Below are 25,142 nucleotides of genomic sequence, written 5' to 3' on the forward strand. Positions count from 1 at the left end.
TGCCCCAGAAGAAGGCTTATGAGCTTAATGCTCATTAAGATTCTTCAACAATAAATACCAAGTCTGGATAAATTTGGACTTCACCTACTGAAGGGTCATCATCTCCCGGCCGCTCACATTTGTCTGAGCCCCACAGAGGCATCATTTTCAGAAGTATACAAGTTATCTGCCCTAGAATTCCCCATTTAAGTCTCCTCTAGATTTGCACATGTATCTTCTTTCTTATCTGTCCTGTCCCCCACGGCCCACTCACAAATACCAGCCAGCACTTACCACAAGTAAAGGCAATGTCTGCAGAAAGCACTCAAGAGGACTTTGTCCTTGACTTACCAATATCGGTCCTACAAAAATGCTACACACATGGCCTTAGCAATGCCAAGGTGGGGGCTGAGGGATGGGAAAGGATTGACTCTTCAGGCCCTAGGCCCATGGATGGGCCTTAGGGAGATCCAGAAACTCCCTGAAATTGTTACAAAATTTTACTCATGCCTTTAGCTACATGCACTTTTCTGGAAAGAGAGTCTATAGTTTGCACTGGATTTCCAAAACAGTCTCTGACTCTAAGAAAGTGAAAAACCTCAGCTCTAGATGAACTAGCACCCAGCAAAACACGCTGTCTGGATGTGTAACACACTCTAACCATTACTGTAACAGAGGGGAGGGCAAAGAACACATTCCCCAGATTCTTATATTTCTTGTTCCAGGAAAACTATCTTTAAGTATCAATAATACTGAAGTTTTACGATATTTTAGATTAAACAAATTTTTTTGGACCCTGCTAGACCCTCAAGAGTCATTCATGTGTCACTTCAATAGAAGGAAAAATCAGTCTCATTACTAAAAATATAGAACACGCCCTTTTTTAAGTTTGGGCCTCTCCAAATGAAGTATGACTCCTGAATTCAAATTTAGTTAAGGAGACAAAATACGCACTGGAACAAATATCAAATATTAGCAAAAAGTTTTAAGTTAAGCTACAAATGGCAAACAAACATCAAGAGATTGCTTCTTTTTTTTTTTAATTTTTTTTTTAATGTTTATTTATTTTTGAGACAGAGAGAGACAGAGCATGAACGGGGGAGGGTCAGAGAGAAAGGGAGACACAGAATCTGAAACAGGCTCCAGGCTCTGAGCAGTCAGCACAGAGCCCGATGCGGGGCTCGAACTCACGGACCGCGAGATCCTGACCTGAGCCGAAGTCGGACGCTCAACCGACTGAGCCACCCAGGCGCCCCAAGAGATCGCTTCTTGAAATACACTCAAAAAAAGAGATAGAACTCTCTGAGGCAAGTCTGATTTCAAATGTTGGAGAGTACAAAGGGAATCACAAGGTGTGGCAAGAGAAAAGGTGAGACAAAGAAAGCCCAGGTAGAAAGGCAGGAGGCTTTAACTGGGGATGCCTGTGTGGCTCCGTCTGTTAAGCATCAGACTCCAGCTCAAGTCATGATCTTGTCTTTCAGAAGTTCAAGCCCTGCGTCGGGCTCTGTGCTGACAGCGCAGACCTGGGGCCTGCTTTGGATCCTGTGTGTGTGTGTGTCTGTCTCTGCCCCTCCCTGCTTGCATTGCACTCTGTCTCTCTGTCTCTCTCTCTCTCTCAAATAAATAAACATTCAAAAAATTATAAAATAAGATACACTGAAGAACCAAGGCTGGTTTTATTTCAGCAAAGTGTAATATAGTAAGTGATAGATAAAAAGAGATCTGGATCTTCTCCATCAGCAATGCTTACAAACATTTCACTCAAACTTATTCAATTCTACTACTGCAGCGTTTACGAATTTTTCTCTCCTTTCTTCTCCTACTACCACCTTTCATAATAAGGCCATGAAAACCAGTTTCCCTGACTTCAGATTTGCCTCACTCCAACCTATCATGAGCCTGTGACAACCGTCACTTCTCCATACAAAAACCTTCAGTGGCTCCCTAATGCTTTAGGGCATAAAATTAAAACTCCTAGGGAGCGGGCGTGGCTCCGTCAGTGAAGTGTCCAACTCTAGATTTCAGCTCAGGCCATGATCTCACGGTTCATGGGACTGGGCCCTGCATCAGGCTCTGTGCTAACAGCACAGAGCCTGCTGTTAGCACAGAGCCTGCTTGGCATTCTCTCTCTCCCTCTCTCTCTGTCCCTACCCCACTCGCACACTCATGCTCTCTCTCAACATAAATAAACTTTAAAAACATAAATAAATAATGAAATTACAATTCCTAGCCTGGAATTTAAGATGCCTGGTGATCTTTTTTTTACCTTTTTTTCTCTTGTTACCCTGAGCCCATGGATGACTGAGAACAAAAGTTCTGAACACAGACTTTGCATAGAATTTCATAGTTCAACATTAAGGCTTTAATTATGTAGGCTGCATATATAGTACATCTAATTTGTATACTACTTAATATTAAGTAAATTATCTTCTCACAGCAAATATGAACTTTAATTTGGTCCTTGATGGGACATGGCTTATATTTTTACATAACCATGCGTCCTTACCATAGGATGAGGAATTAGAATACATGCGGTGAGGGCCTTCTTGGAGAGGCCCTCTAAGGATACCCTAGATCAAACAACGTGCCCAGTTCCTACGCGCCCTGTAATTATGCTCTCTAACCCCTTACACTGCCCCATTTTGTCACAATATTTGTCACTATTCGGTATCTGTATTTACATACATGCCCACAATAATGCATGCACATAAATATATACACACACTTTTGCGTCTCTATACATGTGTAGATATGTACATATTTGGTAGTTGGTATCTTTGTTTATTCACTCCCACTGGGTGCAAACTTCAGGACAGGGCACTGTCCTGTGTGTCTCTGGGCACCTGTGGCCCGGACCCTAGACCACTGCCTCAGTGACAATTTGTTGAATGAATAAGTAGATTTAATAAACATTACAACTTTGTCATAAAAAAAAAAATCACGGAAAAAAATCATGAAATTTGACAAAATAGCAACAAATTAAAGGAATTCTTTTTAATGTCAATGGAAATACATTATTACAAGGTACAATATAATAAAGAAGAAAGTATTTTCCCCCCAGTAAGGACTTTATACATTTTTAATTATGTCATTATATGTTTTATTTTTCTAACACATTGAGCGGGGTATTTATTTTCAAAAAACAGACAAGGATGGGATAACAACTTAATTTGAAACACAAAAAAATCCATGAGATGAAATTCACAAATTGTTATCCCTTTAAAATAAAAAAAACAGATTTGAAATACCATAATTTGACTACCTGATATATAGTTTTACTACTGGTTTATTCAAGGGATTGTATACACAACTTCCCATTTTCTTGACAACAACAAAAAAAGTAGACCTGGCCAGAAGATATATACAATACCCTTCAAAAGCCCTTGTTAAAGCCACAAATAATTGCAAAACTTGTCCAAATCAAATGGATAATTTATTGTATGTATGATTTTGCAAAGTCTTTACAAATATCCATGGATGGCTTTGCAACCCATTTGAAAGGATTTACTATAAAACTGCACAGGCATAAACAAACAAAACTATTCTCAATATTTACACTCATAGCAAAAAAAAATAAAAACTATGCAGTTCTATATTCAGTTGTGGTTGTGAAAAATCCTAAGTTCCTGGATTTTCATTGGCTACGGCCTAATATACAAAACAAACAAAGTTTTCCATTTAAATGTAACACACACACATTCTCTCTTTTGGTATCAATATATCAAGCATTTTTCAAAAATCCAGTAACAAGACAGAAGAGCAAAGAAGTAAGTGTATAAATTTTATTTTATTTTTTAAATGTTTATTTTTGACAGAGAGCAAGCAGTGGAGGGGTAGAGAGAGGGGGACAGAGGATCCAAATCAGGCCCCGCACCGACAGCAGCAAACCCGATGTGGGGCTCGAACTCACAAACCATGAGATCACGACCTGAGCCGAAACCAAGAGTTGGATGCTCAACCCGACTGAGCCACCCAGGCGCCCCAAGTGTATAAAATTTAAAATATACCATGGCTTTCTGTGATATCAGAGTGTTCAGACCAAGAGGACTGAAACTGGTTTGTAAGTCTTTCTCACCAGTTTTTAGCCTCAAAAGAGCTTGAGAATTAGGCGATGGAGAAAAGAAAGGAGTAATGACCAGAAAAAATGCACAACCGGGCAACTGTGCAGGGATAAGAACTGAAATTTGCATGTCAACATGCCAGCACACTCCCACCCAACTTCAGCTGCAGCTCTGTCTCCAGAGAGCCTGCTGGGCCTGCTGGGCCTGCTGGGAGGGAGCAGGAACCCACTGATCCAGTGTCTCTAACGCTCACAGTCCTGAATCTTCTAGGCGAGGACGGCAGGGATAAAGCAAAAGGCTGGTCAAATAGTTGTCACAAAGTAAGACAAAGCTAAAGTGCCCATGGCTCCCCCCAGCTTTGGTATGCCTTGGGAATCTGTTATTGTTACTGCGCTTTGTTTTTTTTCCCTTTTCTTTTTAATTCAGAAATGTAGCTGTGGTGTAAATAAGAGAAGTCAAAGGGAGAAAAGACTCCTCTTTACAAAACAAGCTTTCCAAACACACCTGTCCCCTATTTTGAGGAGTCTGTGTATCTGTACAGATATTACATGCTGATTTCTAATCCTCTGATTTGCTCCACGATTTCCTGTAACTTAGAAGCTCTGCGGTTGTTTTCCTGTAACTTAGAGTCTCTGTCGCTGTAGTTCTCAAGATTTAGTAGAAGTACGCATCCTAAGGCAGGCACATTAAAGATGTCGGTCTGACAGCACCATACTTAGCCCAGGAATTTGCAAGTCACAAAAACCACCCAGCATATTAGATGCAGGGGTACCCACTTTGAGAAATACTGGGGTGTCAGTTAGAGGCAGAGTCCCCTTAATCCCAACTGATCTTCAGACCCACCCGTGTCAGTCACCTGGAACACCAGTTTTAAAAAAAAAACACGTATTCCTGGGTGCCTCCCAGAGGCACTAAATCCGAATTTTCTAGATGGGCCCAAGAAATCTGTACCTTCACCAAGTCTCTCTTGTGTGCACCCCCCAAAACTTCCCCCCAACACATTCTGATGGCAGGCGGTGAGCCGCAATCCCTACTTCCAGTTCTTTGAGGGTCACCTTGCCTACAAGTGCCCGCACACTGCAAATTCAAAAGGAGACCATAATGTTTAGAACCTCAAGTACAAGAGGAGTATCAGGATGGATGCCACATCACCCTCGAAGAAGACACACAAACCCACAGAGCATCAGGAACTCCACAGAAGCTAGTGGCATTAATGATTAATATACCAATATCAAAGCTCATGAGGAGGGGCGATAAAAAATAGTTTAAATACAAAAAAAAAAATCCAACCAAACACACAAAAGAACCTTTTGTGAGGGAAAATGATCTGCCATTTTCCACAAGGCAATCTGCATCCTGAACACAAATAAATACGCCACACAAGAAGACATAATTTTTAAACAGACCCAGAAATACTCAAGGTTTCTTTCAGATCTCCCCCACAGGATTCAGCAACACTCAGTGATGAGAGCCTGTTCTTAAACAATCTGAAACCACTAACACCTAAGCACATGCGAAATACCAAAACAAAACACTTCCCCCACATCCCAATCCCGATGCGGTGATGAAAAGCAGCCGTCATCTGATTCAATCAGACCACATTCAAAGCAGGTGGTTCTGAACATTATTGAGCAAAGTTTGCCAGCTCCTTCCCCACACGCAGAAGCAATACCCCATACATGCCTGTGCTATTTAGTGGCACATGAAGAATCAGACAGAACGGTTTCAAACCTTTTAGTGGGTAAAGTTTAATGCCTACATTTTTAGTCAAAAAAGCTTAAAGAACATCTGACTGAGAAAACGTGACTTAGAAGAGCAGCAAGCACAAGGAAATATCTGGAAATTAAAGTGCTTATATGTACAAGACCTGTTGTGAAGGCTTCATATTAAAGCTAGTCAAACTGGGATCTCTGTGGTTACCGTGATTCTCTATGGGTAAATATGGATGCAGTCCCTTTTAACGCAGGTTCAAGATTATTATACGTGTGTGTGTGTGTGTGTGTGTGTGTGTGTTTGTGTGTGTGTTTAAACAAATTTGACTTCATCAAAAAACAAACATGGCCTATAGAGGCACATATTTCTGAACTCTAATCGTTTTCTGTTTATTAACTATACAGCAGGAGTAATACATTGAATCTTGTTGTATCTCAGTTTCTTCCTCTGTGAAATGGGGATAATATATAGTGTTTGACAGGTTACGAGGTGATTGATGGCCTATACTTAGCAGAGTATCAGGCACATAGAAGTCAATGCAAGTTTTCCAAATATTAAGAACTGCTAAAATTAACCTTTCTCTGACAAAAAATAATTTAGGGACATTTTGATTTGGCAGGAAGCAAGAAGTCTCTACATAAAGCATGGCAGCAATTTGTCATGTGCTTTTGCCACTTTAGTAACCTTTTCAGAGCAGACAGCACTGCCAACATCCACTTTCCTCATAATGGCAGAGAAAGGAAAATATCTGGACCCCAACATAAATCGGTGCTACCACATTCTTCAGTTGAAAAAAATCCCGTTTGGACTGCACCAGTATTTTTTCAGTTGTTTTTTTAAATGTTTTTATTATTTATTTTTGAAAGACCGAGAGACAGAGTGCGAGCAGGGGAGGGACAGAGAGAGAGAGGGAGACACAGAATCCGAAGTAGGCTCCAGACTCTCAGCTGTCAGCGCAGAGTCAGACACAGGGCTCGAACTCACGGACCGTGAGATCGTGATCCGAGCCAAAGTCAGATGCTTAACCGACTGAGCCACCCAGGTGCCCCTGGACCACATCAGTATTTTGACGAACATCTTCAGTGTGACATTGACACGTCGACATCAAAAGGGAATGGCTGGGAATGCTTTTTAGTTGGGAAATTAGAAAAGATGTCTCAAAAGTATTCATGGAAAGGTGAAGAAAAAGCAGGGAGGAAAAAAAGAAGTCTTTCAAAAGATGATTTTCCATTAAACTTCAGTTGATGATGAGGATAAAATTCCAGGCTATTAGTCTGCAGTGTTGGTTAATAGTTTTCCTTATTTTGAGAAAACAATGAAAACTAATGAGTTACATCCATCAGCTTTAAAAAATGAATTACTGTGCATAATTCGTAAGCCCTTACACCACAAGCCTGTATGCCGTCCTTCTTTTAGTCAAGGTTTCAAATTAAGGTTATTATTTATGAGAAAAAGTTGGAGAGACATTAAGAGCTGTAACAATTCCCCCAGACCATCAGTGAGGGAGAGCAGTTATATTCAGAATGAATGGAAGACATACTCCAGGCCAAATATTTAAACAGGGGTGCAAAGGATACACACACAGCAATCCGCACGCACCTGTCACTGCAAAATTCAACACTCTCACAATCGAAAGGGCATTTGTGTTCACAAATCAAGTAATTATATCCCTAACTATCCATCTGCATATGCAATTACCCAGTCTGTTGCACAGAAAAGCAGATTTTTGCAGGTGTTCCTTTACCATCTTTCCTTCAAAATCCAGTTGCCCTTTATGTCCCCAAATCTGGGCACATACCAGTCCTCTAATTGAGTCTTCGTGGCACTGTGGTGAAGATCAAGGACTATGTTTTCACATTCCGCGTTGACATACACAAGATTTTGTAATCTAATCAGGCTCCTGCTCCCTATTACCACTTAACTAATGATTTAATGGGCTCAGTTTACACCTTGATGTTAAAGGACATGCGGTGTGCTTCATAACGCCTTTGATGCATCTGTCCGTAGGTTTCTCTGACACGTTTTAGTTCTACATATGGACTTTAAAATCTCAGAGTTAAAACTCTCCTATGCCCAGTAAAGTTAAAGAAACAGAATGTCAAAGGAAAAGACAAAGAAAAGGACCACGTGTGTTTGAGGGCAGTGTATTTGATCAAAAGGAATCTTTTCTGAATTTTGAAATCATGGAGTACAGAAAGTGGTTTCCTACATACTCTCAGCACTTGTTAAACATTTCTCCCGATTGGGGCAAACTGTACTGTGCAGTTGTATTATACGTGAGAAATCAATAACATCTCAGTGCTGAAGGCATCAGGGGACCGGTTTCCCCTACATGTCAGTCTGAGACCTGAGTTAATCTCAGACTCAGCTTCAAAGGACCTGAGAGCTGAATAGGACATCAGATGACATCAAGTCCAATATTAATCATAGAAATAGAAACCAAGGTCCAAATAAATGCAGAGATATCCAATGTCTCAGAATATGTTTCAAGAATTGCCTCTAGGACCCTCATACATTTGATAACTTTCATGTATTTCTAACTTTCGCTTCTTCACTGTTTGAAGGTAGTTAATGCTTAGCTTCTTCTATGCAATCATTTATATGCCCCTTTTAAATTTTCTTAGATTTCCCAGATGCATAGTTTCAACAACAAAAAGTCCAACTAAAATGGTCGTAGTAGTTTGCAGTTCTAGGAAAGAAGTTGGTGGGGGGTTAAATTTTGTACGTTCTTGCTTATAAAAGCTTACTTTTTAAATTTATTTTATTTCTTTTGAGGCAGAGAGAGAGAAAGCACCTCCCGTGGGGCAGAGAGACAGGGAGAAAAAGAGAATCCCAAGCAGGCTCCATGCTGTCAGTATGGAGCCCGACACGGGGCTCGATCTCACTGAGAGATCGTGAGATCATGCTCCTGAGATCATGACCTGAGGCGAAATCAAGAGTCAGAGGCTTAACTGACTGAGCCACCCAAGCGCCCCTCTTATAAAAGCTTCTAAAATTATTTTTTTGTATGTTCTTTTTGACAAATATTACATACAACCTTTAAAACATGGTTGTTTAAGCAGGACCAGGCTTATTTTCTGCTTGTTATAAATTGAGCAATCGTGCTCTAATAAAAACAAAATGAGGGGCACAGAGGGGGTAGGCAATGAGGCCCAGAGCTCAGGTCTCCCGACTTCTTACTTCACACCAAAGATGATACACTACTGGCCTCAAAACATACTTTGTTTGTCCTGCACGGGACTCCTGAAGATGTTGCCTGAATGTCAGCCGGGGCGTGCATGCCCTGGTTCCCTATACCCACTTCTGCCTATTGTCTGCTTCCCCCATTTACATGACCTGCCAGGAGTCCAAAGTCAAGTGCATTTGCAAGGCCCTGCTCTGGACCCAGGGGTCACCAGTGTGACCAAACTGCTGTGACAGGAAGAGAGGGGTACATACACACATACATGCACGTGCACTCCTCTCTCAGGAAACAGACAAAAGCCATGACAAGAAGCTAGAACAACTCCATTGACATAGCTGCCAATCTCTCTATGACACAGCTATCATTTGCTGTAAAAATATTGGAGTAGCTGACTTCATTATCTGTTCACGTTTTGCAAGCAGTATTTCAAGAGGACGCTGTTAGCAAGGAGCTCGTCTATCCTAGGAAACTGTCCTAACAAAGTGAAAGGATTAGTGACCAGTGTTCAAAAAACAAGAGGCTAGCTACCACCACAATTTGCAAGGACTGAAAAACAAATTGGGGGCTGACTTAGCATTTCCCAAATTGTCTTCGGCAAAATGTTCCACAGGCAAAGTAGTCTGTGAAAAAAGGAGCTCTCTGGTGGAAATAGTTTGGGAATCACCACAAATCATATCACCCTCCTGGGGTAGTTTTACAATATACAATGCACAATGTACTCAAAATAAAATTTCTATTCACATGTCTTAACACAAGTTTTAAAAAAAAAAATACTTGTCTAAGTTATTATTTCAAAAAGCTCAACAGGAAAAGAGGAGTAATTGAAATTAGAAATTACCGTCTTGTGAATTATAAGAACTATATTAAAAAGCTAATCAATGGAATACAGTATGAACTTGAGTACTTACGCATCTCTTCCCAGATAATTCTCGAACACAGAAAAATGTAGGATAGTTAATCTATAAATAATTTAATGTATGCTGTAATTACACTATTTAATTAAATTATTGTAAATTAACATGCACATCCAAAGTTAAATACCCAAAGATCAAAACTCCTTCGCTTCTCTAGAATATGACAGTAAATCATATGGGAAAACCCCACCCCATTCTTGCCTTTAGTTTCTAAGATCTTTGGTGAAATTAAATTAACTAATTAATTAATGGGTTAATTAATTTAATTAATCTATTTTATTTCCCCAGGCCAATGCTCCTGTACCTTTCCCATCAATCCAAGTACCAACAGCAAAACATATTTCACGTATAGTCGAATATTGAAAGTTGGTGACACCAAGAAACTTAGAATATTGCAGTATATTGGGCTTTAGGTCAGACTTCATTTTGCAAATGTTTTCCTCAGTTTTATGACTCCACAGTCACTCTCCTATTTAAATATTAAGTTTTACTCTTAACTTTTCTAATCAGCGTCAACAACTGGATTTTTACTTCTTTGACCAAAACATAGCAATTTGTTAAGCAATCTGTTTGTTTGTTTGTTTGTTTGTTTGTTTGTTTCAAAGAAATGACTGGTCAGTAAGGTACAACCACAAGAAAAAGAAGTGAAACAGTTTTAGCTAATTAATTCGGGTTCATCTGCAACCAATAAAGTAGCTACAAATCGTACGTATATTCTGTTTGAGGGGTGGGGGGAAGATATATTGAATGAAAACCAGGGGATCAGATAAAAGGTGCTTTGGATGCACATAGAGAAAAAATGGCCAGTGAGAATAAAGGGCCTTCTCAGCTAAATAGAGAGTCTTTTGAGATCAGTATTATGATTTAAGTCTACTTCAAAATGGTTTCAGCCTTATTAAAATTACATTAAAACTAGCCCTGATGCATTTGCATTTAAAGGGTTGCCTTACACTACTTAGCAGCGCTGAATTCAGTCCCCATTGATTTACAGTACTGGGGCACTACAATCACAGACATTTTTCAGGATAAAGGACAATAATGCTCTGAACAAAAGGGTTTAAGGATACAAGCCATCAGGAACAAGAATAGGAGAAGTACATTTATTTGCAGAGTAGAACACATTCACCTGCAACATTAAAACAACCCAGAGCATGCCAGACAAGAGAACTATTATTCTATACATGTGATCCTCCCTAGTAGGATCGCATTCAATCGGGAACATTGTACCTTTGTGAGAACATAAATCTTGAAAGGAAGACCGAGATAACTTTTTTTTTTATTTAAAGTATCTGAGTTAAAGTTATCAACTTTGATCCTTTCAATCCTATATTAAGAGAAAAGAGTATCTTATTGCAATACCTATAAAGATCTGAAACAGATAATAAAGCCTTTCTTTTAAGGAAAGAAATCTATACAAAGCAACACAGCTCAAAGAAGTAAGAGTCTTGACTTTCTTTTTAGAAGAAAATAAACACATTCTTGGGCCTGGTTCTTTAATCATCAAGAGCTCAACCACAGGGCTCCTGGTTTTATTATTTTAACCAATTCAAAACCTGTTTGATTCAGACTGTTGACTCATTTAAGCCAATGGATAATTTGCTTCAGTGTTTTGCTGCAAGTGATTTATCAAAAACTTATACTAACACAAGAGAATCAAAAACCAGAGTCGAAGTCTCGGTAGGTCACCCCAGAATAGCCCACAAAGAAGCTGGAGAATACAGGACGGCATTTGAGGTACAAAAGTCCCTAAGGTGGCTCATCACTTATCCCTACCTCCAACTGTAGAATAACTCAGTTTTTTAATCCTGTCCTAAACATACAATAAATATGAAGGCACTTTTGACAGTTCAATGTGTTATACAAAACTGTTATGATCATTTCATTAGGGGAGATGTTGAACAAGTATGAGGTTTTATGAGAACTAATTCTGCTCTGCAGTTTCGTTATTAAAAAGAAAATGCAAATGGAAAAATTCCCAGACCACAAACATAGATTTTAAGGAAAATGTCTTTAGAAACGTCAAAATCTGCTGCTGAGATCTCATCCTTTCATTGATTACGTTCAATCTCAGCATGATATGTAAAGAAGGAAAACACGTATAAAGCCATGACAAAAATGTGCAATAAATAAGATCAATTTTGTAGAAAATAGCGAGGTCATAAAATTGTATACCAGGCAGCAATTTTTCTGTAATAGAGAAGTAATCCAGACCTAAGAGGAGAAGTAGCTATTTTACACTGCTCCTTATTTAAGAAAATAAGTTTCTATTCATTAAAAAGGAAAAAAAAAATTGCTGGATTTCTGAATAGTTTGCATTATTCAGGATCGGTCCTTTGCAAGGAGGTGAGCGGTGAGGTCTTCTTTTCCGTTTCAGCAGGAACCATCTGCAAGCATAATTTGAGCTTTGCTCTGAGGTTCTCCTTTCATGGCTTTGGGCATTGATAGATATCTGCATGTCCCTCCTTAGCTGGCTTCCTTCTATGTTTACAACCACAGGCCTACTATATTGTAATACATGCTTTCCGGAGAAAGAAAACCCAGAGATGTGGTCAATGAAAGAGGGAGCAACAAAAGCACAAGGAACATAAGCCTTTAATGCAAGGCTGGGAAGAGAAGTAAATACTCAAAGTTTTCCTCCAGCTAACTCTGTTCACAGCCGCCAAGTAAAGAATCTAAATTCAAGTACTTTACAATTGTTACAAATTGTGCCCAAGTCCGGTGTGTTACAATAAATTATGAAGCTTATCTAAATTACAAAAGTAATTAAACTTTCCTCAGATACTCATAATTCCGCCCTCCATAAATTTTCTCTTCATTGCATATTCAATAGCTGTGTGTTCTGGTTCAACAACACACACACACAAAATCTAAAAAAAAGAAAGAAAGTAAGAAAGATCTCCGTCCAAGACAAACCATGCACATATAGGCTCACAACATTTCTAACTTCCAGAAATGCATAAACAATTACTTTCAAGTTCTTCAAACCATAGCAAATGTTAATAAAAATATTTATACTAGAAACAATTCTCTTAGAGCTTTTGAGTTTTGTTTTCTTCTTCTTATTATAGACATTTGTTTTAACATGAGTTTTCTCCTCCATCCCAACATTTACTCCTGCCTCATGAAGCCATAAATCTTTGTTAGCATATTATTGTACAAGCTGTTACAATAATAACAAAAATAATGAAAGCAATAGCAACCCAGTTATACGGTCCCTGCCATTTGCAATAGAGTCCCAACTAATTCTTTATACACTTGAAGTAGTAAAATATATACAGGAACCACCAACTACTGACACACAGCATTGTAGAATGGAATACAGCTGCTGCTCAGAAGGAAAGTGCACAGGAGCTATAAAATTATTTAGAAAGAAAGAAAGGAAGGGAAAAAGATGGAAAGAAAGATGGAAAGATGGAAGGAAAGGAAGAAAGAAAGAAAGAGAAAGAAAGAAAAAGATGGAAAGAAAGAGATGGAAAGAAAGAAAGAAAGAAAGAGAAAAAGATGGAAAGAAAGAGATGGAAAGATGGAAAGAAAGAAAGAAAGAAAGAGAAAGAAAAAGATGAAAAGAAAGAAAGAGATGGAAAGAAAGAAAGAGATGGAAAGAAAGAAAAGTTTAAAGCCACAAGGAGTGTGTAGAGGATGATACCGTTTCCAAGTTCAAGTTTAAATGGCATCTCAATGCTTATAAGGACCAAAATCTCTTCTCAAAAGGTTCCACTACATTCCCAGTGGGAGCAAATCAGCCGAGCAGGTGGGTGAGTGATGAAGGAAACCCTTGTTCTATTATAAATATCTTCAATAATTAGCCAACGTGATGAACAAATTAAGAAGCGGCGTATAGGTTAAAGCCCAAGTTGGTAAAAAGTTCCCCAGGATTTAGTTTGATTTTTGTTTGGGTACCTGGTTTCTCAATCCTAAATCAGGCACTTCTATTTCAGTATATATTTCAATTTAACAAAAACATTTATTTTGTAAACAGAAAAGGAAATGAGTTTGAATAAGATCTATTTATGCAATTACCATATCTAATGGCCAATTATGTGTCCTTACATGAACAGATAAATAATATATGCACATACATTTATCAATCTTGTCTGTGAGGAAAAGAAGAGAGAAGAAATTAAAAAGAAGAACAAATTATTATATATGCCATGCAGTTTTTGTTACTTTATATTTGCATAAGAGAATGCGGTATTTGTCTTTAACAAAGCTACAAATTACAAACATTTGGCTTAGATTCTTTAAAACTAAACTAAAATATACAAGTTACTGACTATATCGTTCAACCTGTCGTAACTATTTACTTATTTCCCTTACTTTGTAAAATGAGGGCAAGGAAAATGCTGATGTGACTGTAATGCTATTAAAATATTAATTACTTTTAACATTAACTTAAATATTTTTAAACACAGAAGACCACACAATACTCAGGCGTGGGTAATTCTGAAAAGTTAACATGAGAGTAGGATCAGATGTGTTACTCTTCTAAAGTATCCATTAACTAAAGCTACGTGAAACTGGAAGAGAAAAAAAAACACAACTCTGACATCCACATGAATACCAAATTAATTCATTATGATCAGTGCTACTACAATGAACACAAAATTAATTCATCACAGTGGAACGCACAAAGCACTACCCACTTGTTATACCTACTGACAAAAAATAATAGGACGATTATCCTCCACCAGGGTGACACACGTGGCCATGGGCACTGCCAGCACGTCAGCCACACAAAAGTCTTTCTTTCCCTGGGAATCTATCAAGATATTTTTGCAAGGAGGCCCTTTATCAATCAGTAAATAAAGTCAAAGGCATGAAACCCTAAATTACCAATGGTTCTCCTGACCCCTGTTGCTCCCTCCCAGGGCTGGGTCTGGGATTAGACAAATGAAGCCCGGAGGTGCAACAGGTAAGTAGGTACTCGTGCTCAGGGTCCTGCATGCACTGATCCTCCCCTTACATGATCCTGATAGTGAGCCCTCTGTCGCTACACAGGATGCAAGCCTAGACTCTAAAGCATTACCACCTTCCTTAACCCGGAGTCCAGGACTCCTGCTAGACAGTATAGACCAGAAAGGAGTCCTAACTCTTACTAGTGCTATGGCCAAAGTCAGCTGTCTTCCCTAAGGAAAACTCTTTTGCCCTGTCTCCTTGGAAACCCTGATATATACTTATGAGCACTGGAGTAGTCATCAGGAATCAGGGGTCTACCACAGGACTCTGCCACAAGAGATGTAACAATCAATAGGGGTTCGTGAATCTCCTCCTGGTATCTCCCTCTTTAGTGAAGGGGAGTGGTTCCTGGCTTTTCTTCTCCCACAAGGTCAGAGATGGCGAGGTGCCTAAGACCTCAGGGGCTCAGTCAACTTTGCCTTCTGTCACCAACTCAGGATCTGCCTGCCTGATGTTTAAAGGGTGCCCTTCCTCAATAATTTCAAGGAGATTTAGCATATGGAAGGTTCTATGTAAGAAAGAACTCCTTCCCACAGATGATGGGTTTCTCCTTGATAAAGAGCAAGGAGAATTGATGTGCTTTTTCCCTTCTATTTGTAAATACCCCTAAAGTCAAGGAAGGGTTCAATACCTTTGAGTAACTGGGATGTATAGTTCCCATGGACCTGTACACAAGGTTATTCTTGTGGAAATTCTTCCTCCCACACTTGAAGTGAAGAAGGTATTTTTCTTCCTCTTCGATTCTGGGCGATCTCTGATCTTTTGCAGAATAGGTCCAAGAAACACCAGCACTAGTCAATGTAATGAAAGGCTCCAACTTAACGTCAAAAGTTGCTAAAGAAGATATCTGTTCATTCAGAATTTTTCTTGGAGCATATAGGGACTCAACAGATAGATACCCTTTCCTTTGCTAAACTGCTATCCTGCTCTCCTTCCTTCTTACTTAGCCTTTGTGGGGTGCTAACGTTATACCAACACATCTGTACATCACAGATGTGGTATTCACGTAGAAATAGGAATCTGCTACAACGTAAGTACAGCACATTATATTCCCACCTAGGAACAGGGTACCCATAAATGATGAAGCTTTCGTAGAGACAAAAGGTTTAAGTGGTGTGTGTGTGTTTATGTGTGTCTCGTTGCGGGGCGGGGCCGAAAGAGGAGTTTTAGCACAGGATGAAGCACGCACCTTGTAAAATAAAACTAGAAAGAACTTTTTCAGCTATACCTAGCTCCATCTGTTCGTGTAGGACAGGACTTCGTAAACTTGACTGTACATTAGAATCCACCCGGCAGGTTTTAAAACTCCCCAACTTAATTGAGAGTGGAGTCAAGCATCAGCATTTTCCCAAGGTCCCCAGGTGATTCTAATGTGCAACCAAAATCTACTGATATGGAGGCCAGATGGCCACAGACCAGGTACTTGGGAAGGGAGTTTTACTCTGAGGACACAAATCAGTGAGTAGCTCTCAAGCCTAGCTGGCTATCTAAACCCCATGGGGCCTTTTATTAAAGTACAGACTCCCAGACCCTATCCCAGACCTACTGAATCAGAATCCCAAGAAATGAGGTTCTGGAATGTCTGTGCATTAAAAAGAATAAGTCTTCAAGTACACTGTGATTGTCAACTGGGATGAAAACCACTGGCCTGGACAAAATTGGGGAGTTCTTACCCCTAAGTTGGTTGATTTTCAACACAGTGCTTCATGTTTAGATGGGTAATGTTAGCCTGCCAGAGAATTGGGAATGGCAGGAGGAAAGAGTGGAGGAGGGGAGAAGTATTTAAGAAAAAAATAAAGAGAAAAGAAATTTAAGTGTCCTCTAAGCACCCACGAGTCTGCTTCTTAAAGTGCTGATAATGAACAAAAAGACCAATGAAACTAAATTTTGTACCAGTTCATTTCAGCACATCCTGTTTATACGACTATTTAATGAGTCATTCAGCCAGGATGATTTTCTGTCTGAATATGTTAATTGCCATTTTTTTTTCATAGCTCTCTATTAAACAGCACAGATAAAACAGGCATGCTCGTGATTTTAAGCCCTATCAGCGCCTCACCCTCAAAGAAGCGGGCAACAGGAGTAAATAAGGGGCATCTTTTTTCTTGGTGTTTAATTCTCTTAACATATATTGCCACTTGGGACCCTACTTCAGTTCAAAAGCATGTGTCAGAGTCAGCATTAAAATCAGATGAAATGGGATGGTTCTCCCCCATCTGCTCCTGGCTTCCTTCTATCACGAAGAATGAGCTCAAATAACAGGGTAGCAATGTGAAGCCTTTTGTGGCAGGTTCCCCCACTATTTTGGAGGTAAATGTAAATACTTGGGGAAAGACAAGAGATGACGAACTGTGGCCACACACCGGTATTCATCTAAGCAGAGCTCACTTCAGTAAGTACAGGACCAAAGCATAATGGCTATTATATTGCGCGAGAAGCGTAGAACCAGAAGCCAGGAAATGGGTAGAAGGCCCAGTAAATATTTTTGGGGTTGTGTTTAGTGAGTGATCAAGAAAATTCATTTCTTTGAATTTCCTTTATCCTCAAAGGAAGCAGAATTTACAAATGTAAATTCAGAAACAACACTGACGCTAGAAGTGAAGTCAAAGCCATCAGTAAAAAAAGAGACATATTTGTATTCCCATCATTACCTAATGAATCAAACCACTCTTAATATTCACTTTAGCATTTATGCAGTTTCCAGTGCCTTCATTTTAATTTTAGGCATTTACATTAAACAAATCACAGATCATTATACTGCATTTGGAAGGGGGAAAAAAAACACACAATAAACCTTAAGGCTATGACAACATAGTTTACTCTTAACTGCTTTGTTTACAAATATTAAATGGTCAAATTAATAGTGTTCTCAATGGCTTTTTGGCATCTAAAATTTTTCATAAACGAAAATACAGCAACTAAAAAGATGAAACTCCAGTGGTGAAGGTTTATTGGTCTTTATACCTCATTAAAGGGACTTTATAAATCACATTTGTTCTTTTGAGTAGCAACTAACACCACTGAAAAGGACAGGTTGGGTTTTAAAAGAGACAGATATGACCTAAAGGGAACACAATTTACTGTAGTGAAATAAACTGAGGAAACAGTTTGCAGATTAAAAACCCCTTGAAAGGAAGCATCATCTTTGGGAGAAAAAAAAAAATCTTCGCTGAGGAAAACAGCTGGAACAGGAAGCTTTGGGGTTTTCATCCTGCCGGCTTTGATTCCACTGCATCCCCATATCACGAAAAGGCAAAGACTGACTTCAGCTGTGCCTTCTTTCAACAGAAGGAGGAAAAGGCTTTGTGGACTGTAAGCAACCCCATCCAGAAGACCTCCCCCCCCCCATCACACACACGCTAACAATGAAGTGCTAAAAGAGAAATGGCCATAGATAAGTAGCAACTCAAAAATAGTGTTTCACAGGTTTTACAATGAAAGGAGAACATGTGTTATAACCTAATTTTTCCTTCAGCGATTCTCGTATGATTTGAAATCTCCTAAGTGAAAACACCATCCAAAATAGATATACTAATTATGAGGTTTTCTTCTATCTGTACATTTTCCCCCCATTTTTTTTTTCATTATGGAGAAAAGGAATTAGATGTTAGATCTTTCACCAGGATCCTCCTCCAACATCTGTAAATCTAAAGCCACTGAATTCTAGTTTTCATATATTTGGATATCTGAAGTCCTTCAACTTATCCACTGGGTACCTCATATAGATTTTCCCTACTGGCACCTTGAGAATATTTTTATTAAGTTTATCATAACATTTAAAGGACAATACAGGACAATAAAGGAAACTTGGATTAGCAGTTTAGACAATCCTTGGTAACCAGATAAAGAAGCAGTTCAATAAACAGATCACAGACCTAATACACCCAATTCACAATTTATTCTTTTGTTGCTATTTTGGGATGCCACTTAAAAGCAGGGACTACAAAGCCAGGAGGTATAGGGAAATGTAAACATAAAACTCTGACTTTGAAATGGTAACCAATGGTATTATAATACTAGATATATGGCATCTCCCATTTGTCACAGAGATGGCATGACTCACGTACAAGTCAAGGAAAGGAGCTTACATGCAAGCTAAGGAATTAACTAATTTTTTTTCTAAAGCTATTTCTTAATAGACAGGAAAATTTGAGAGCATAAGAGGTTTCAAGCAGGATACATAAAATGAATATTAACTTCATCTTAACAGACGGCTTGAAAGTAGGTATCTTCAGATATTCAACTTCACAGTGATTCCATGGTAACATTTCAATTTCTAAAAAATGTCTACTGTTGACACTTTGTATGTGCCAACTCCTTACCAATAGATATTAATTACCTTTGATTTATCCTTATTCATTCTGAATGTCTTTTATTGGAACCACTTCCATGACTAGTGAGGCACAGTATAACTTTTGAGAATCTTCATGTGAGGTGCTCTTAACCAGATATGCCTCTAAAATTAAAGCAATCTGCACCAACAAAAGAAAATAACTTAGTTATTTGAGCCAGATGTTAAAGGTCCATTTCGTAGTTGGATACAAGACAATGAGTATCAAAAAGAGAAAATTTTTATCACCATGCATTCCTGGAAATTCCAAGCTAGAAAGGTGTGAATTCATTGTACTTTTGGTATCAACCTCATCATCATCACCATCACCATCACCAACCCCTTTCTACACTGTGAGCAGAATTTTCACATATTATTTCATTCACTCTCAAAAACCACCTCCGAGGAGGGCAGAACAGGCATTCCCCACCATACACCATAGATGAGTAAACTAGGCCCCAAGAGAGTAACTGTCAGTACCGGCAATAGCGTCCAGATCTCTGGTAGTGCTCCCTGTGGGACTCCAAAAATGAGGACCTAACTCTGATTCATAACTTCCACCAATACTCAGAAAATAACTGGCTCAAGTACCACAATTTTTAAGTCAAATTACAGAATTCTTGTTACATTCTAGCACATTCCTGGAAAACTCAGTTTCACTAAGCAGTGACAGTAATAAGGTCCTGTAGACTTAACAACATATGGCAGAGAGCAGGAACTGGCATGGCCAACTCTTCTTTGAAATCTACTCTAATTCCCTTAATGGACTTCTATCTCCTCCGCTCTACTAAATATGTGTTCATTCCATAACACTTACTGAACAACTGTTAGGTACCAAGGCCATTGTCAAGAATATACGTTTGAATCCATAAATGCTACTCCCATGAAGTCCGTAAAAAGATAAGAAATTACACATGGGAGAAAAGAAAAGAAAACAGAAAACTCACATCTGTTGAGCACGTATGGGAACTAAACTATTTCCAAGCTTATCTCTTTGAATCCTGATAACAATTACACGAAGATGGAAACTGAGCCTCAGGAAGAACTTATATTGAATTTTGCCCAAGGTTCCATAAACAAGTGACCACAAAAGCTGAAACTGATGACCAGGCCTGAATACAGAGTACGTGCTTTCTTCACCATATCCTATTAAACTTCCTTAAAGAACAATAATACAAGGTTAAAATTTTTTTTTTTTCTAAGTCCATAAGAGAAGGTCAGAAGAAGTGTTGTGTGAATTCAGACGGACTGATGATGTCACATGCAGAGTGGTAATCACTAACCTTTGCAGTACTAAGTTCTCTTAGGAAAAGTAGAGGTGCTACCAGTATTTGAGTAAACATAGCAAAACATTTTAATCACTAGTTATAATATGCTGGTAAGTGCAAACACTCTGTTCTTCAATACTTTAGAGGAAATGACTCTTTCATAAACAATTTAATCTTATAATTTTAATCCACCTAGGCTTTGATTTGGAAACATAATAGATGAGGCAAATCACTCTACCCTCCAACATTGGTACCAATACCAAAAATAAAGTGAAAAAGTACAAACTTGCAGTTTTAAGATAAGTAAGTCCTGGGGATGTAATGTACAGCATGCTGATTACAGTTAATAATACTCTGCTTGTAGATTTGAAAGTTGCTGAGAGTGTCCCTTAAAAGCTCTCTTCTATCTTAAAAGTGTATCTTAAAAGCTCTCAACACATGAAAAAGAACTATAGCTATGTGAAGTGATGAATGTTAACTAAACTTATTGTGGTAATCATTTCACGATATACACACATCAAATCTTTATTGTGTACCTCTAAAACTGGTCAGTGTCATATGCCAGTTAGATCTCACTAAGAATAAAATGAAATATAACTAATCCGCAGAGATTTAATGCCATTCAATTTGAGCTCACATTGTTTGAAGCAACCAACATTGTTGATGTTACTTCATTTGGATAAATTCATTATTTCATTATTAAAATAGATGACATTAAAGAAAATCTAGAAAATAAATTAAAAAAAAAAAAAGAAACAGCAGATGAGGCAAATCACTGTACTGCTGAACATGAATATCAATACCAAAAGAAATGGAAGCACACACAAAAATAAACTGAGAGGGCTACACCATTCTCACTCATGGGTCCTCACTTCCCGAGTCTTCATCTACCCCATACACACACACACACACACACACACACACACACCCCTACACGGCCTCTGATTAGTTCTATTGGTAAAATGGACCATGATACCAACTTTAAAAACCAACCAAAGTATTACAACAAAATAGACCTCCTTTCCCACCGTTGGCAGAAAAACTCTCATTCAAATTTTCCAAGCCTCCCTCCAGAACAAGCAATTAAAAGGTGCAGAAAGGCAATGGCTTTAAAACAACATGCTAATCCTAATATTAGTGCCTTGAAAAAGGAAAACTGCCAAGATGTTGGAATCATGCCCAGTTATCTGTCTTACCTGCAGCAATAAAACTGTCCTATAAATGTGAACAAGACAGTTAGGATACATTTTGGAGTTAGGTTATTGGCATTTTTGTCTACCTCGCCATTCCCTAGGAGAACAAGCCGGACCAATGGAGGCAAACCACAGCAGATGGTAAGCCAGCCCGGTACCAAGAGCACCAAGTCAATCCAAACAGCTCACACAAAAGTGAAGCATGATGTCCAATGATTTAGGGCCCCAACTTCACTAGATATCTATGGATATCTATAGCTAGCTAAAGTGTCTAAAAACAATATATTATTACTAACAAAGTAAGTATTATGTGATTATTAATAATACAATAGCTATTATTATAGCCTACACTCACGCCAAGCATTCTTGTAAGCAATTTACAAGAAGTAACTTATTTAATTCTCACAATAATTCTATAAAATTATTACCCCCATTGTACAAATAAGGAAAGTGAGAAAATCGACTAGAACAAGTAACTATGACATGGAAAACCAATTTTCAAATCCAGGATGTACAGATCCAGTCTGTGTACTTAACCATTGTGATGGTATGAGAGTAGGTTTATTTAATAGAAGGGGGGGGGGGGTGGAATAAAGGACATTTGCATTGTAAGAATACTGGGCATGGATGGATTCAACTGGCCTGAGTGCTAGACCCAGCTGTTCAATATGTGAACTCCTTAGAGACACTGGTTTGACTGATGGTTTCTTCCTCTGTGAAATGAAAGACTGGGCTAGAAGCTGGAAGGCTTGTTCTTTCAGTTTTAGGGGTTTTAGATTCTGAGGCAAAACCCTTAAATCTCAGTTTTACTTAAAGACCAGATCATTTGTGATCATTGTTCCAGATCTAGGAAGTCTGATCACTTGCAGTGGAAATCAAACAGCAGCAGTTTTCTCTCTGGTTCAGTGATCCTCAACCCACGTGATTCTGTTATAAAACAGCACTTCCTCTCTTTGCCGAGAGGATTAAGCTACTTTCTAATAAGTATAACTGCAACAAACCCAGGAAGCGCTGTGGCTGCAACCTCCCAATTCCCAGGTAGAATCACTTTGGATTAAAAAAAAAGAAAAAGGACTGAGAATCCTGTGATCGGCTTTCTGGTTCTACAACTGCTTGTTCTTCCTAAGATGAAATCAAATGACCAATGGAAAAACATCAGCTATGATAGCACACACACTAAAATGCACGCACACACACGCACACACAGGCAAGATTGTTCCGCAGGCAAACATATCACTGCCACCACTCCACAGGATAATTTCTGAATGTCAGTATTTCATTCAATTTTTAAATGTAACTATAATTTCTAATGAATGAGAAACTGCCCCATTATATCTTTCCTCTCTAAAACTGAGCATGATAAGATCTTTAAAATACTGGTTGAGCAGTTACTAGGAGTTAAACGCAGTTCGTGAGTTTGAGAACCACATCAGACTGTGCACTGACAGTGCGGAGCCTGCTCGGGATTCTCTCTCTCTCTCTCTCTCTCTGTCTCTCTCTGTCTCTCAAAATAAATAAGCTAAAAAATATTTTAAATGCTTTCAATGTAGTAACTTAATTCTCACAATCTGATGAGGTAGGTTCTTGCGATATTCTCATTTTACACAGAAATTAAATAATTGTGCCATTCAGCTTCCAGGTAGTAAGTGGCAGAGCTGAGATTTAAAGCCAGAGTCCCTGTTGGAAAGCCTACCCTTCCCACCTTACACTTAAAGTTTCATTTTAAGATATCAGAAATCTATACAGCCAACATTGTTGCTATGCATACCCCTTTCTCCCAGAGAACACAATAACAGAGTGCAGGTCACAAAACCACCTGCACACTAGTGCCACAAAAATCTTCCCTTTACAATTCCTAATAGACACTGGCTTACTTTTTAAAAGAAATTCTGTGCTGACTTAAAAAAAAAACCCAAACCGGGGCGCCTGGGTGGCTCAGTTGGTTGGGCGCCCAACTTCAGCTCATGTCATGATCTCACGGTTTGTGAGTTCAAGCCCCGCGTCGAGCTCTGTGCTGACAGCTCAGAGCCTGGAGCTTGTTTCAGATTCTGTGTCTCCTCCTCTCTCTGCCCCTCCCATGCTTGTGTTCTGTCTCTCAATAACAAATAAATGTTAAAAAAATTTTTTTTAATAAAAAAAAAATCCAAGCCAAACTTAAATTGTATTCTGATTAACTGTTAAAACAGATAATCTGAAGTAAACCTCACAGTAAATCTTCTCTCAAAAACTGTAGGAAGACTCTGTGTGTTATTAAATCTTAATACATTTTAAATAAGAAAAGTACTCCATTTCTGAGTTCAAGTTGCTGACCTTTGAATATTTCACACCAAAAGTTAGATTAATTGGAATTAAGATCTACTTATATGTGTCTGATTTCTATAAGTATTCAAGGAACAATAAGAGGGGACTGCCAACTTACTATGCCTAAATTATTGTAGATTTCCTAAAGCAATGTTAGACACAGCACAGTTTTCTAAATCATATTGCTACAGAACTAAGACATCCAAAGCCTTGATATTATCTAGATTAGTCTCTGCTAAAATTACAGTTACCTAAAAGCAAGCAGGTCAACAACAAAAAGCATACACGTATACACACACACACACACACACACACACACACACACACACACACTCAGTTCAGACGCTGGTACTACTACTTATTTTTCAGCCTTAATTCAAAGCATAGAGAACTACTCAGAAAATATTTGATGCTCCCTGCCAGTCTAGTGCGCAAAAGAAGCCCTCAAGATTATAAACCAAACTGAGTTCTTTTAGAAATTGGGAGCCTGAGGGAATGACTCTCCCCAGCAAAGAATTTAAAGGCAACTCAGGTCATCAGAGACAAAATCTCTCACGGTTTAATGCAACATCCAAAGGGATTGTCCCCAAATCCTCAATCCTTTTGCACTAGAACAATAGAGGGCTAACTCTATGTTAACACCATTCCTCAAAATCCGAATTTAGGAGCGCCATCAGACCCTTAAATATCATCCAAATCTGTCTCTCATAGGAATTTCATTAACCAGACATTACTTGGTGGGGGGGGGGGGGGGGGGGGAGGGTTCTGAGCCAAAAGTAAAACGAAAAGGGGGTGAAAAATCACAGGAACTTAAAATGTCAGGACTCCAGCCAGGGAAATTCCTTCGGTGATCAGCCCCTATCTTCACCCTGAAACATACCTTTGAAGGGTTGAAATGATACCCTTCTTTGGAATTTTTCATACATTAAAATGACTGGAAAAAATTATCTAAAGCAATAACCCTGAGGAATAACTAAGAGAAATGAAAGCAAAACCAGATTTGTAACCAACACTAGCGTTCCACATTCTCACCCTATTTTTCTCTTTCATGTTGGTCTCCTTTAAATTTCTACTAAATAAGAGCCAAGTCCCCCTCCAAAGTTCTAAGTCATGTCACTCAATGAATAAGACTGAGAGTAACCACATCTTCTGACTCAAAGTTAAGGGTACAGATCCATAACCCAAACTCCAGATATAGACCTCAGCCTGCCCCTCAGACTGACTGAGTCACAGCAGAAGGCCA

General features: G+C 38.8%; 1 protein-coding gene across 21 annotated transcripts in view; it reads right to left on the reverse strand.

Moving 5' to 3' along the window:
* Window positions 1-25,142, reverse strand: part of TCF4 (transcription factor 4) — a 353,798-nt gene that overhangs the window by 253,344 nt on the left and 75,312 nt on the right. The window lies entirely within an intron of this gene.

This window comes from Panthera onca, chromosome D3 (genome assembly GCF_046562875.1).
Source record: "Panthera onca isolate mPanOnc1 chromosome D3, mPanOnc1 haplotype 2, whole genome shotgun sequence".
Taxonomy (NCBI): Eukaryota; Metazoa; Chordata; class Mammalia; order Carnivora; family Felidae; genus Panthera; species Panthera onca.